General features: G+C 38.7%; 1 protein-coding gene across 12 annotated transcripts in view; it reads left to right on the top strand.

Annotated features, from left to right (window-relative positions):
- The window catches only part of ANKFN1 (ankyrin repeat and fibronectin type III domain containing 1), a 556,807-nt gene that overhangs the window by 232,925 nt on the left and 308,224 nt on the right, over window positions 1-15,658 (top strand). For 3 of the 12 annotated variants that reach the window (XM_072646762.1, XM_072646760.1, XM_072646761.1), the window contains exon 3: window positions 11,645-11,756. The exons of the other annotated variants lie outside the window; for them this stretch is intronic. The gene's annotated coding sequence lies outside the window, so the exon portion shown is untranslated. The remainder of the gene's footprint in view (window positions 1-11,644; window positions 11,757-15,658) is intronic. 12 annotated transcript variants of the gene reach the window in all.

Raw genomic sequence — 15,658 nt, forward strand, 5'->3', positions numbered from 1 at the left:
TCAGCTTCTCCTGACACCAGGGCCAGTATTCTATCCACTATGCCATGTAGCTGCCCCAGTTGTTAAATTTTCAGTGTGAACATTTATACCTAAGAAATTGACAAATATTACAATCATGATTTGATTTATTATATTGTTGACTATCTAGACTTTTGTCAGTAATGTGGATTAAACTTTAAGGTGTGCCTTGAGTATATCCTCCCCTTCCCCCTTGCTGGAGATCAGGTTGTTAAACATTTATCAGCATACCACTGGACTAAGTCATTCCTGAGATATCTACTATCGCCTACAACAGCAGCTGTGGCTCATCGAGCTAGCAGAGGGGTAGCTGGAGCCATGCCCAGGAACTCAAAGAGACATCTCAAGTAGCCAGGATATGATTGAAGCCTGGGCAGTATCCAAGGCTGCCAAATAAAATGAAGCCCATATTTTGATTCTCATCCCTTCTACTGTTAGCCACATTTGCTGTAACCAATGGTTCCATGGATGGATGGCATGGTGCTAGCTAGGGGAAAACTTCTGTTTTCTTGGTGTTGATTGTCAGGCCACAGTTAGCACAAGTAGCAGAGAAATGGAGAAAATGTGAATGCTGTAGATAAGTTCACTTACCTTGGCAGTATGCTTTCCAGGGATGTCCACAGAGATGATCATGTTGATGCATGCATTGCCAGAGCTGGCTCCGTGTTGGGAGGTTCCAAAAGTATGAGAGAGAGAGAGAGAGAGAGAGAGAGAGAGAGAGAGAGAGAGAGAGGAGAGAGAGAGAGAGAGAGAGGAGAGAGAGAGAGAGAAGAGAGAGAGGAGAGAGAGAGAGAGAGGAGAGAGAGAGAGAGAGAGAGAGAGAGAGAGAGAGAGAGAGAGAGAGAGAGAGAAAGAGAGAGAGAGAGAGAGAGTATGCTTACCAAACTAAAGGCCTACAAAGTTATTATGCTGATTTCATTATTACAAGACTGTGAAACCTGGACAAACTACCAGTTCCATGCCAGAAAATTGAGCCACTTCCATATAAATTGTCTGAGGAAGATTTTGAAGATTATCTGGCAGGGTAAGTACCAGCCACTGAGGTCTTCTCTTGAGCTGAACTGCCAAACATTCATACTCAATTGCAGAAAGCACAACTCTGATGGGTTGGTCACATTGTTTGAATGCCAAGTATGTTTACCCTAAAGACTATTTTACAGAGAACTCAGTTAAGACAATAGCTCATGTGGAAATCAGAAAAAGTGGTACAAGGACGCTGTCAAGGTCTCTGAAGAATTTTAGTATCAATTGTGAGACATGGGAGATACTGGTACAACACCCAGTATGGGGTACCTGTATCAAAGAAGGCATTGTTCTGTTTTACAAAGCAAAATCTCAGTAGCACAAAGGAAACATGAGATGCTCAAATCTAGAGAAATCTCCCCTCCAAATGTTCAGACAGACTGCTTGTATCCAACCTATGGGAGAGCTTTCTGAGCTCATTTTGGCCTGATCAGCCACAATCAGACATGCTGTACCTTGATGTAAACACTGTGATGTGATTGGTCCTCTTCCAGTCTAAAATCAAACAACTGTTAGCCCAGTGACTCTGAGTGTGCATGCAGATAACTTGAGGCCTTTTCAAATCTTCTGTGGCCTGGTGAGTGAGCTTTCCTAAGTGAAACAGATAAGCCTCTTTCACTTCATAATGATATTGATTTATCTCTGCTGACTTTTCACCTGAGGAGAATTTTTTCACCCACAAATTTTTCCTGTTATATCCTTCCCTGGTAACAAAGAGAAAAAAAAGTTAAGTAAAACTAGACAAAGTCTGTCTTACCTCTCTCCTAATGGGAGGAAAAGGTGTTTTATGACCTTCCCCACTGCAAAAATTGGCTGTTGTCATTAATCAGAATTAGGCTAGCAGTTATTGTTATTTTACGTAGCATTTTAAAGGAATGACAAATGAAAAAGTGTACATCAAGTGTTTATCATGTAGTAGGCACTAGGCATATACATGCAAAAGTGAAACAATCCGTGCCCTGGAGGAACTTAAATTATAATAGAGGAAGTCAATGTTCTTCATTTTAAAGGGGACCAGTGATATCATAGGGTGATATCTTGACTCATGCTTGAATTGGATTTAACTGAGGTAGAATTGTACAACTGTGGAGTCTCATTCCCTCATAAAAATCTAGTGGCAAGACAAAAGTCAAGATGACGGGTGATGGCCCAGGATGCAGTGGATGACCTCGGTGTTTCCAATGTCTGACCAAGCTCTAAGTGCTCCCCAGCACCTGCTTCAGCCACCTTTATGGTCGCTGGAACAAATATTCTCATTCGCCCATCCTGCCAGGGGAAGTCTTTACGTACTTGTGATAGACAAGAATGGGGAACCTGTGGCTTTGAGGTCTATGTCCTCAAGTGCAGCCCTTTGAATCCACACTATATGGATTTGTTCTGTGAAGTCTGAATTCAGTCAAAGGACTGTATTTGAAGACCTAGAGGGCCACATGTGTCCTCAAGGTCAAAGGTTCCCCTCCTGTGGGATAGATATTCCCCTAACTGACTGATGAGTTTGAGGTCTGCTGGCTACCTTCATTTAGCCCAGTTACCAAGTTGATTTTACCAGGATATGGCCCTTGTGCATGCTACAAGTTCTTGGACCCACAGGTGAGAATTGGGTGACAAGTGGACCCCAAAGGCAGATGAACAGCCCTAAAAATGGTTTGGCCAGCCCTCATACTAGAGGCGCTAGTCCTCCTTGAACACTCATTCATCTCAGGGGAAAGAATGGATAGAGTACTGGGCCTGGAGACAGGAAGATTCATCCTCCTGAGTTCAAATCTGGCCTCAGATACTTACTAACTGAGTGACCATGGGAAAGTCACTTAGCTCTGCTTGCCTCAGTTTCCTTATCTGCAAAATGAACTGGAGAAGGAAATGACAAGCCACTCCATTATCTCTGCCAAGAAAACCCCAAATGGGGTCATGAGGAATAGGACATGACCTAAAAATGACTGAACAACAAATTCCACTCCTGTACGTGACAGACCTTCAAAAAAAGGAAAACAATACATATAGGGAATGGTAGAAAGAGAAGAGAATTTTGGTGCAAGGAGTCTCAAGGATAATAAATGATGTCTGATAATTGGCATACCCTTTCCATTAGTGAATCTAATTTAATATGTATGAGGGAAAACCTGAGTTGTTTAATTTTACATTTCTTTCATTTGGAATTATTTGGAGCCATTTTCATATGGTTGATCTTTTAGTTTTCTTGATTTATTCTTTTTAATCTATTTTGTTGATGCTCTATTCTCTCTTTTAAATGTCTAAAATTAAAATTTAAAATTTTTTAATGTTCAAAATTTAAATTTTTCTAATCATTCTCCCCGCTCCCCAAGGACATTACCTTGTAACAAATAAGTATAGCTAAGCAAAACAAATCAACACATTGGCCATGTCTGAAAGTGTATGCTTCATTCTGCACCTGTCACACACCACCCATGCCAAGAGGCAGAATTCATGCTTCACTATCAAATTTTTTGAAGTCATGATGAATCATTGAATTAATCAGAATTCCTAAGCCTCACAAAGTTGTTTTCCTTTACATTATGGTCATCATCATGAAAATTGTTCTTCTGGGCCTGCTGCTGACTTTGTTCTGAATCAATTCATATAAATCTTCTCAAGTTTCTCATAATTCTTCATATGCACCAGCTGTTTAGGCACAATAACATTCCAATACATTCAAACATTCATCTACCAGAATTTATTCTGTTATTTGATATCTACATTTTCCTAGATTTTTCTTGTTAAAACAACAACACACTGCTGCCTTGAATAATTTTGTATATGTAGAGTTTTTTCTTATAATCTTTGGCCTTGTAAGACACACGAATAGTGATGGTATTGCTGGACCAAAGGATAGGTACAGGTTAAAGTGATTTTTTTTTAGTATAATTTCAGATTATTTTCAGAATCGTTGGACCAATTACAGCTCTGCAGATTGTGAATTAATGCATAATCTTCCAATAGTCCTTCCAATCTTATCTATTTTTGTTTTTCTGCATTTTTGCCAATCTAGCAGGTATAGGATGAAACCTCAGAATTGTTTTAAATTGCCATTTTCTTAATTTTGGTAATTTCAGAACATCTTTCACTTGGTTTTTGAAAGCATTCTTCTCCTCATTGGCTTTTTGGACCTCTTTTGCCAATTGAGTTAGCCTATTTTTCAAGGTGTTATTTTCTTCAGCATATTTTTGGGTCTCCTTTAGCAGGGTGTTTACTTGTTTTTCATGCTTTGCTTGCATGTCACTCATTTCTCTTCCCAGTTTTTCCTTCACCTCTCTAACTTGATTTTCAAAATCCTTTTTGAGCTCTTCCATGGCCTGAGCCCATTGAGTGGGCTGGGATACAGAAGCCTTGACTTCTGTGTCTTTCCCTGATGGTAAGCATTGTTCTTCCTCATCAGAAAGGAAGGGAGGAAATGCCTGTTCACCAAGAAAGTAACCTTCTATAGTCTTATTTTTTTCCCTTTTCTAGGCATTTTCCCAGCCAGTGACTTGACTTCTGAGTGTCCTCTCCACTCCCACCTCGCCTCCAGATCTGCCCAGCCAGCACTTGGGGTCTGAGATTCAAATGCTGCTTCCCAGCCTCAGGGCTTTGGGCAAGGGCAGGGCTCCTATTCAGTGTGAGATCAAGTTCAGGTGCTCAGGTGGGGGCAGGGCCACCTCAGGGGGTTTATGCAGAGACCTTCAACAATGGATCCAGGCTCCTGCCTGCTTGGGGAGCCCCAGTCTGCTCCCGCCTCTGCTGCTGCCTCCCGAGGGGGCCTGAGTTATGGAGGCACCCCACACCCCTCTCGACCCGCCAAAGAGACCTTCTCACCGACCCTTGTCACCTGTGGGTGGGGGGACCCGCGCGGCCACTGGAGATTCCGTCCCTGAAGCCTGCTCAGATCCGCTCCTTTTGGCGCCACACTGCCCGAGGCAGGGCTGGGCTGGGCTCTGCTCCGGGTCCGGGGTGCGAGGGACCTTTTGCAAGAGGTTTTCAGGCTCTCTGGAGCAGAAATCTCCTCCGCTCCATTGTTCTGTGGCTTCTGCTGCTCCAGAATTCGCCGTTGGTTCTTTTTTTACAGATATTTTATGGGCAGTGGGTTTGGAGGTAGCACATGTGCGTCTTTCTACTCCGCCATCTTGGCTCTGCCCCCACATCTTTCACTTGGTTACTAATAGTTTGCATTACTTCCTTTGAAAATGTCTTGTTCATACTTTTGGATCCTTGTCTAATGGGGAATGGCTCTTGTATTTAGATATTTGCATCAATTTCCTTTATGTCTTACATATAAAACCTTTTATCAGAGATATTCCCTACAAATACTTTTCCCAATTAACTTTTTCTCTTCTCATTCCAACTACACTGATTTTGTTGATGCAAAGATTTTTCAGTTTTATGGAAACAAGTGTCCATTTTATCTTCTATTATCACTGCTATACCTTATTTAATTAAGAATCTCTTCCCCCAAGGCATAGCCAGACAAGATATAATAGGTCTTTCCATTCCTTCTAATTTATAACGTGATCTTTCATATTAAGGCTATATATTCACTTAACTGTAAGTAATTTTGTATAAACCTAATTTCTGCTACGCTATTTTCTAATTTCCTCAGTAGTTTTTGTTGAATAGGAAATTCTTGCCACAGTAGTTTATTGAAAATTGGGCTTCAATATAACAATTTTCTCTAAATCTTGCTTACCTTGTCTTCTTTTAGACTTTTCAGGCCTTCTTGACCAGTAACAATTAGTTTTGATTAGTACTTCTGAGTATAGTGTGAAATCTGACGACTCTGTATTCCTTTTTCCCCAACACTATGTCCCTTGAGTTTCTTTTTTACTTTTGTTTCTCCAGATGAATTTTATTATTGTTTTGTTCAGTTCTTTAAGAAAGTCTTTGGTCATTCAATTATTATGGCAGTACATCTGCAAATTAGTTTAGGGAAAAATCAGAATTTTTATTATATTAGCATAAACCATCAATAGGCTACGAGTCTGTCTTCATTTATTTAAATATTCCTTTATATCTGCAAAAAAAATAGTTACATAGTTGCATTCCTGTAAGTCCTTATCACATTTTGGTAGTTTGGCTCCCAGACATTTTATATGTATTATAGGTACTTGGAATGGAATGACATTTAAAAAAAATTCTCTTTCTGAGTTTTGTAGATAGTAAACCAAAAGATATTTTATGAGTTTATTTTATATCCAAGCATAGTAGTCAAAATTACTGATTGCTTCCATTATTTATCTATTGAATCTCTAGCTAAATTGTCATATCTACAAACAGAAATTCTTTTACGTGTTCTTTGTTAAAATTTATTTTATATTTTCCTTATTGAAAAATTCTAAAAAATATATCAAATAATAACAGCGGCAATGGATTTCCTTACTTTATCCCAGAACTTATTGAAGAGGCTTTTAGTTTTTCATCATTACAACAAAGCTAGGTCTTTTAAATTTTAAAAGGTTATTATTTATCATATTAAAGATAGGTATGTTTGTTCCTCTGCTTTTTAACATTCACAAATGTTATCTATTATGAAAGTCTTTTATTAATAGCATGGGATTTTGTTATTTCTATTACTTATGTTGTCTGTTAAGTTTATATTAAGTGATAGTATGACTTAGTGGATAGGGAGCTGGCCTTAGAGTCAGGAAGACCTGGATTCAAATCCTACTTGTGACCCATGTTGATTTTGTAACCCTGGACAAGTCACAAAATGTGTCAGGAGTGACCTAATATTAAGCCATCCTGAATTTCTGGTATTAAAAAATAGTATTTTAGGTCTTGTCATTTTTATATTTCTAATACTTAATATAATGCTTGGTACATAGTAAATATTTGTTGATTGATTAGTTTATTGGGAGGAAACTCACATGTCACTCATTTGAGTTACCTAGACTTCCAATTCCTATTTTGCTTTTGTTTCATGTAATGAGGAAGACAAGGCTTATATCCTAAGAAGGTCAATGATAACGAAGAAAAGTCCCATATACATCAGAGTGTTTTTAGCAGCACTTTTTATAATTGCAAAGCATGGGGAACAAAGCAGATGTCCATAAATTTGAGAAACCCTAAGCAAGTTATGAAACTTGATTGTAATGGAACATTACTGTGCTGTAAGAAATGATGTATGTGATGAATTCAGAGAAGTAGAGGAAGACCTATATAATGAGGCAAAGTGAGGAAAGAATATTGGGAAAACGAAGTGCACAAGGAGCAACAACACGTAAAGGGAAAGAAGAACAACCAGTCAATAGACACTGAATTCTGCGAAATTTTAGTGACCAAACTTGACCCCCCCAAAAAAAAAAAGATATGAGAAGTTACCTCCCCTCTCTTTTCTAATGGAGCAAGGAGATTTGGGAAGGGAACACTAAATATATTGGTGGATTTGGTTGATGCATTTGGTTAATTTTACCAAACTGATTTTTGCTTTTCTTTTTTTTTTAAAAAAGTCTTTGTTATGTAAGATGGTTCTATGGGAAGAAGCAATCATAAAAATAAATAAAAGATGTATTAACTATAAAAATATTGATAAATATATTGATATGAAAAGAAATTTAAAATATATTGAAAATGTAGGTGTTGAAAAATTAAAAGTATCAATGAAATTTAAATTTAAAAAGAAAAATAAGGGGTGGAGTGAGGATTTGACAAGCTGTTTGCCTTAACACTCCATTTCTGTATTCTGGGCATTTTCTCTGGCTGTCCCTCATACCTGGAATGCTCTCATTTCTCATCTCTGCCTCCTGGTTTCCCTGGTTACCTCCAATCCCCAACTAAAACCCTACCTTCTGTAGAAAACTTTCCACAGCCTCCATAACCCTGCGAGATAAATGCTCTTATTAACCCTATTTTACAGATGAGAGACTTGAGTCTCAAATGGGTTAAGTTACAGCTAGTCTTCATTTGTGGTCACATTTGAACTCAGTTCTTAAGATTATAGATTTAGAGTTTGGAAGGAGCCTTAGACATCACTGAGTCCAACCTTCTCATTTTACAGGTGAGGAAACTGAGGCACAGATAAGTGACACATATAGAACATGAGATAGAGGGATAGAGAGCTGGAGTCAGGAAGACATGCTTCAAACCTGGCCTCTTTCTAGCTGTGTCTCCCTGGACAAGTCATTTAACCTTTCTCAACCTCAGTTTTCTCATCTATAAAATGAAGATTATAATAGCATCCACCTTCTGGGTTTATTGTAAGGATCAAATGAAATGACATTTGTAAAGTGCTTTGCAAACCTTAAAATACTGTATAAATGCTAATTATTTTTACTGCCAAGAATCACACAGCTGGTAAATTTCTTGAGGTGAGATTTGAACCCAGATCTTTTTGATTCCAACTCTAGCGTCCTGTTCACTATACCAGGGTTGTCAAATGCTTAACCCATTAGCCACTGGGTCCATAATACTCCCAAGTGCAGCTGAACCAGATTAAAATGTAATCGGAAAATGTTTAGCAAGATAAAAATACAGTAAAACACAGATAATATTAAAATGTGGTTTTCCAAGTCAGCACCCACTGGGATCTTTACGTGTGTGTGACTCTGTGGCTCCCATTTCAAGTCTCTAATCTGCATCATGTTGTCTCTCTATATTAGAGACAAGACCAGGAAAAAGAACATTAGACAGGTCAGAGCCAAGATGAGCAGGCAATGCACTTGTAATTAAGACAGGGGGGCCAGGATTAACTATAAACATATTTGCCAGCTTGTGAAACCATTATCCTTTTCATTACTGTAACATTTTCTTACCTTATGTATTCCCTTACAGAATACTTCATGGAAAATCCCTTTTAAATTACCCAAGAGGTTGACATCAGGGAATAGGGGAGAGCTGGGAGAAAAGGAAACCCCTGTTGTCTTTATCCTGCCAGAAGCCTAAGATTTAGGGGACTCCAGAAAGTAAGGGAACTGGTGACAGGCAAAAATCAGTGAGCTAAGGTCTGGACTTGATCCTGAAGAGTAAAAGAGAGTAGCATTAGAAAAGTCAGGAGGCCTATTTCATCACACTTGGAGGTACCACACACTGGCCAAAATAACTCCACAGGAAAAACTGCTTCCAAGGCCACCCTTGGTCTGCCACAGAGCACTTCATGTGTCACATAATCACTGGGAAGACTCCACACATCCTTCTTAACACTGAGCACTTGGGGACCACAAGTCATGTCCGTCATTATTTTTTCCCCTAGGAACCAAATTTTGTATCCTTATGCTGTGGCATTCAGCTTTGGAAAAAGAAAGAGGGACATGTTTTCCTTATAATGTATAAAAGGTGCTCTCAGAAGTCCAGTTGAAGTCTTCAGAAAATAAAAACTGACCAACAATTTAGGAAAAGAGATTCAACTGACCCAAAAAAATGATGACATCTTAGCTCCGAGAGTGAGTTTCATTCAAGTTAAGTAAATGTGTAAAAGTAGGTCTTCCCAACTCATTGCTGAAGCAGGATGGGGGTGGATTGTCCACAAGTGTGGAGCATTGCATATCTTGTCTGAATTTTTCAATATGTTGATCAATTTTGCTGATTTTTCTTCTCCTTCCTTTTCTTTCTTTACAAAATTATTATACAGGATGGTTCTCTCAAAGAAAAAGGGAAAGGGATGGAAGGAAAATTATAGGAGATGTAAAACCAAAACATATAAATGTATTTTTAAATCCATTTAAATCTATTTTTAAATATGTGTTTTTAATAAAATATATTTTAAACGTATATTGCTGTTAGATCTGCCAAATAAACTCAGTGTTAATAGTTTCTCTCTTCATCTCCTTTCTTTCCTCTCTTCCTCCCTCCCCCAATTTCCCTCTCCTCCACTGCTCCCTTCTTTCTGTCTCTGTCTCTCTGTCTTTGCTTCACTCTGAATGTCTCTCTCTCCGCTTCGGTCTGTCTCTGTCTCTCTCTGAGTATCTCTCTGTCTCTCTCTCATCAATGCTTGATTTAAATTTTCATTTATTTTTGTGATGCATAAGGCCTTACCTAATCTGTTTCAATGTCCCAACCTCAGGAAAAAATTCCTAGAAATGTGTATTTTCTCATAGGAGTTACCAAAAAAAAAAAAAAAAAAGCACTAAGATCCCAGTATGAGATGATGCATTCCCTGATCCATTATTATTTTTTAATGGTCTTGGTATAAGAGTTTATAAAGCCTTATTCTGAAAGTATCAGAGGTTATGCTTCAACTTGAACCATTAGATGATAAATTTAAGAAGAGGTACTGTGTCTTTCCTATGCAATTAGCTCTCAATTACCCACTAGTAGATTATGTACTTATGGACTCTTTCCAAAAACTTTACTAAGCTCCGATTGGTTTCTCCTTCTGCTGCCCTGTGTACTTTTGGCCAGGTTGGGTAGTTGTATGCTCAGGGGATACAAACCCATTTAAACATCACAGAACCATAGAATGTCAAAGCTTGAACTGATCTTAGATACCACGCAATCCAACTACCTCACTTAATAGAGGAGGAGACGATGCAGGAGTGCCCTCAAATTGGCTCATATCTGATTGATTATTACATTTTCATTGTGGCCATTTACACTTCAGAAAGAGGCAAAGACTGTAAATCATGTTTTGATTTATTATTGTGTTGATTTGTTTTTTAGACTTTGGAAAGTTATGGAGAAAATTATAATAGTACGGGTTAAACTTCAAGCCTAAAAGGGTGTCTGTCACTCAGTTACTTGTTTTGGTTTTTTTTGGTGAACTGGTTGGTAAAACATTCACAGGCATATTGCTGTGACTAAGGATTGAGTATAAAGGAGTTAAGAGTTTTAGGGGTTTAATCAAGGTCAAAAGACTTGTTGGTTATAGAGTTGGTACACCAGTCTAGATCCTTTGATTTTCATTCAACCCATCACATTTCATGGCACTGCACACAGTACATCAAGCCAAGTAAAACAGTTATGGAAAGATATGCCATGAGACTACGTGAAGTTTAATCTTCCTTACATAGAAATGCATAAAGTGTCACTCATCTCATTGGATTACGAAGACCCTAAATCTACCTTCTCACTAACCAGGCTTCCTACTACCTCCCCCAGCTGTTTACTGAATCCTACCCTGACCCACTCATGGAGTTGTTGTTTTGTTATTATTATGTAGCTGTTTTAGTCCTGTCCAACTCTTGACCTCATTTGGGGTTTTCTTGGCAAAGATGCTGGAGTAGTTTACCATTTCTTTCTCCAGAGGAAGAAACTGAGGCAAACAGGGTTAAGTGACTTGGCCAGTTACACAGCTAGTACATTTCTGAGGCCAAATTTGAACTCAGGAAGGTAAATCTAGGCCTGATATCTTATCCACTGCACTACCTTGCAGCCCCATAAACCATGCACCCACCAAAGGCTTTGACTATCTGAAGTCTATGGAGTTGACTGAACCATTCATGGTTTGTGGAGTGGATCATAATATCATAAACTTAGAGCTGAAAGGGCCTTAAATGTCATCAAGTCCAACCCTCTTATTTTTCATATGAGAAAAATGAAGCAACTTGTCCAAGGTCAAAAGAACATTCAGTCTAATTGGTAAAAATAATTTCATCTCTTAGGTCCTCCATTTTCTTATCTGTAAAATGAGAGAGTTGAATCAGATTACCTCTAAGGTCCCTTTCTGTGATTGTATAAATAGAATCATGATATGAATACACCAGAGAGAAGAATCTGAAATGACATGAGACAGAAGGCAATGTCAAGTGGATACAAAATCAAAATGAAGAATCTAAGGAAGCAGCTAGTGAGAGGTAAGGGCTGGAATTCCAATACTAAGAGTTTTCGTGTGAGGTTGGGAAGGGATTCTTTCAATTTGCTGTATTGAAGGATATGTCTTTCTCACCACTGATGTGAGAACAATCCTTCTGAAGTTTCCTCAGGGAGAAAACTACAACCTCATCAACCCTATTGTTCTCCATGACTGGATAAGTCCACATGGTATCAGGCACTTGTCTGATCTGAGTTTACATATACTCACTGACCTCCACATGCCCCGATCCCACCCAGTGGAACCCTGAATTGCATACTCCCTGTATTCGATTTTAAAGGACAAACATTAAATGTCCCTGTCACCAGAAGACTTGAGGCGGCATGAACATTGGGACAAAAACCTGCGAATAACCTGCTCAAGGTATAGAAAAGCATAATTAATGCTTTAAGGGGACACAAGAAAAAGGGTAGAGACAAGGGTCAGCTGAAGGACAAGACCCAGACTGAGGGCAGTGGCAACAGGAGGGGAGAAAATATAGTAAGAATGGACTATGGGTTCCTGGAATCACATCCAACCCTGCCTTTATAGAACAATCATAACATATGTAGTTTGTCAATAAGCATGGATTAAGCACTTGCTATATCCCAGACAATATACAATGAAAGAGATTCCCCCCCAAAATGGCCCTTGTTCTCCAGGAGCCTACATTCCAATGAGAAGGACAACATGCAAAACAACTATTTGTGTACAAGTTATATGGTGTAAATGGAGGCAAACTCAGGGACCAGGCACTTGCAGGGTGGGAGGGAATCAGAATTGGCCTCCTAAAGAGGACAGGATTTGACCTGTGGCACTGAAAATATCCTCTCAATGGTCACTGGGTCTTTTTTTTAAGTTTGCCTTGTATGGCTGGATCCAAGTAGTTCCCTCCTGAAAGAAACTAGTGTGAGCTATGACTAGTAGATTAAAATAAATGAAGTAGTTAGAACCAGTGAGGTCAGAGCAGGCTCAGTGACTAATCTTTATTGGCCCAAGGCAAAGTTTACCCTTCTAGGTCAGCCAATCAGAGGGAATTGAGAGACATTTTCCCTAGAGGACTGGGAGTCTAAAAGGGAACCTAGCATCACTTTCATTCTATGGGTATGAAAGCTAGCCTCCAAGAACAACCCTCTTGGTCCCAGGGACAGAAAGTCAATGCTTCTCTAGGGAAGGAGTTAGAGGACATGCTTCAGTAGCTAGAGGACCACACAGTGGGTTTCCAATCTCCGTTTGAAGACCTTTAGTGAGAGGGAATCCACTACCTCCCAAGACAATTCATTCTACTTTTGGACAACTTAAACTATTATTAAAATTTTTCTTACACCAGTCCCAAATTTTTCTTTAAATACCTTTATGCAACATGTGTATTTCATTATATCTATTATACAAGATATGTATATAGTACATACATAGATGTCTAGCATATATTATACATAACACTTAAATATTGCTATCGATACAATGCAAACTCATATATTACTAAATACATTACAATCAGTGCTCCTATACACAATCTGTATTGCCTTAAACATATATGTACATAGTATATTAATAGAATGTCCCCTAGCATATAATCATATACATTTAACTTACATATCATTAAACTACATTAAATTAACTATCCACAAATTCAACATTTCATGTATATGCATATTTCAAATGGCATAATATTCATATATTACATAAGACATTAAAATCACACTTTACATAAGACATTACTTTACTTAAATCATTTTAAATATCTTACACCTTTTGGTCCTAGTTAGGACCAAAGAAAATAAGTCTAATTCTTTCTCCAGGTGACAGTCTGTCAAATAGAAGTATCATTCTCTTCTCCAGCTTAAATATCCACATTGCCAGTTTTCCTGTGGTCTAACCTATAGTTCTCTCACCATCCTAGTCATGCTCTGGCAGATATGTAATGGGAATGACCTTCTTAATATATGGTGCCCTCAGCTGCACACATTCCAGCTGTGGTTGGGCCAGAGCTAGCCCCCTCCCTCTGAACTCTATAACTCTCATAATTCAGCTAAGACCACATTAGATTTCCTGGCTGCCATGTCCTACTGTTGCCCAAAGCCCATGTGATATGTACAGAATGCACTTGGAAGTGCAGGGAGGGAAAGTGGAACTCTAGGAGAGAGCTGTCTGCCACAAAGCATTGCATGTGTATGAGGTAAAATTGGGGCATCATTAATATTTCCTGAGGAAACTATTGTGGGATTTCCCACCTCTTGTCGAGGCAGACAACTATAGGAATGAAACGTTGCCTGTGTTGTCATCTTTCATCACTATCACTTGGTTTTACTCAACTGTTTTTCCTCTGTTGCGATGGGGAACTGGGAAGTGACCCATTGTGTCAAAAGCAAAATACATCAATAAAACATTTTTTAAAAAGAAATAATTACGTGTCACTAGCTTGGAACAGCTCAGACCACGATTGTTTCCACTTTGCAAACTCCTTCATTGTCCAGTAATGAGAATCGCTATTGATACAGTGTGGTTGCAGTGCAGCAGGCTCTGAACTGGAAAAGATGAGTGGAAAATTTTAGAAGACACAAGGCTGTTTACAGGGAGAGGGAGTTGGGGTGGCAAGGTGTAGGGAAGACTTTTGGGGAGCTTGGAAGGAAATAACTGAAAATCTGAAAGGAAATTAAACTTCTCTATTGGTCTCCCACTGGGCAAACATTGGCCATCCAACCCCCTTTCTCTGATCATTTCCAAAGGTGCTGGAACGCATAGCATTTACTTTTTCATAGTATTTAATGATTGGAGGCTATATGGAAAATGTCGAGAAAATTGCTATGGTGATAAAGATTAGGGAAATAAAGGGACTGGGCCTAGTTTCACTGGAATGCTCTGCCTAGGATTAAAGGGATTTAAAACCCATGATCTATAAGGATGGTCCTTGTAAATGAGAAGAAATTGAGTTCTTTATTATTTGATATTTGACTTGATTATCTGAATACCAAATTATGTGAACTTTTTCTTTGAAAGAGAACATAAGGTCTTCTAGGACAGGGACTATTTCTTTTTTTGTATACTATGTTTTGCCTTCATATCCAGTTCCACCTATCATAGTGCCTGGGACACAGTTGGGGTTTACTAAATGCTTGTGGAATATTGAATTGAAGTGAAGCAGCCTTAGGCCAAATACAATAGCAATAACCATAGTTAATTTATATAGGGCTGGCATATCCAGGGTCCTGGCAGCAGTTTCCTGTGAGTTCTGCTAACAATGTCACAAAATTCAGGATCAGATTTTGTCATAAGCCAAAGGAAAAGCCTCAGGTCATCTGACTTGGAGCTTTCTATCCTTCTCTCTCTTCCCCTCCTCCTGTGCACATTAGTGTAGCTTTGATGAGCACCATTGCTCAGCTGCTGGCCCCATGCAATTCAAAGCACTCCAGGTATTTACAATACCCTGGGAGCCTCCCTTATATTGTTTCCATGATCTGTGGTATACAAAGAATTTAGAAGCAAATTGATGACGTGGCTGGTGATGGCCACCACTCTGGCAAGTTTAGAATTTCTATTTGGGAATAAGAGGAGCTACACAAGAAAGTTTGTACACGATGATTTTATTAAGATGACAGAGTATTTTTATTTGCCGTGAAACTTCAGTTCCATAATTGTAATGGGGTTCAGATGGCTTTACCTGAGATGTGGAATATTTTTTTAAAGAATGTTGATCCCATAGTACAAACCAAAAATTTCAAGGTATTTTAATGCCAGGGAATCTTATTTTTACAGGCAGTAAAGGTCTGTAGATGTGAAAATGTTAATAATCCTATTAATGTATTCTATTAATTTTTTTTCCTCTCCTAAATCATCTCCATTTTGTTTTAAACTTTCCTGGGGCATATGGAAACTTTACTGAAATTTTGTTGCATGTTCACAATG

This window comes from Notamacropus eugenii, chromosome 2 (assembly GCF_028372415.1).
Source record: "Notamacropus eugenii isolate mMacEug1 chromosome 2, mMacEug1.pri_v2, whole genome shotgun sequence".
NCBI lineage: Eukaryota > Metazoa > Chordata > Mammalia > Diprotodontia > Macropodidae > Notamacropus > Notamacropus eugenii.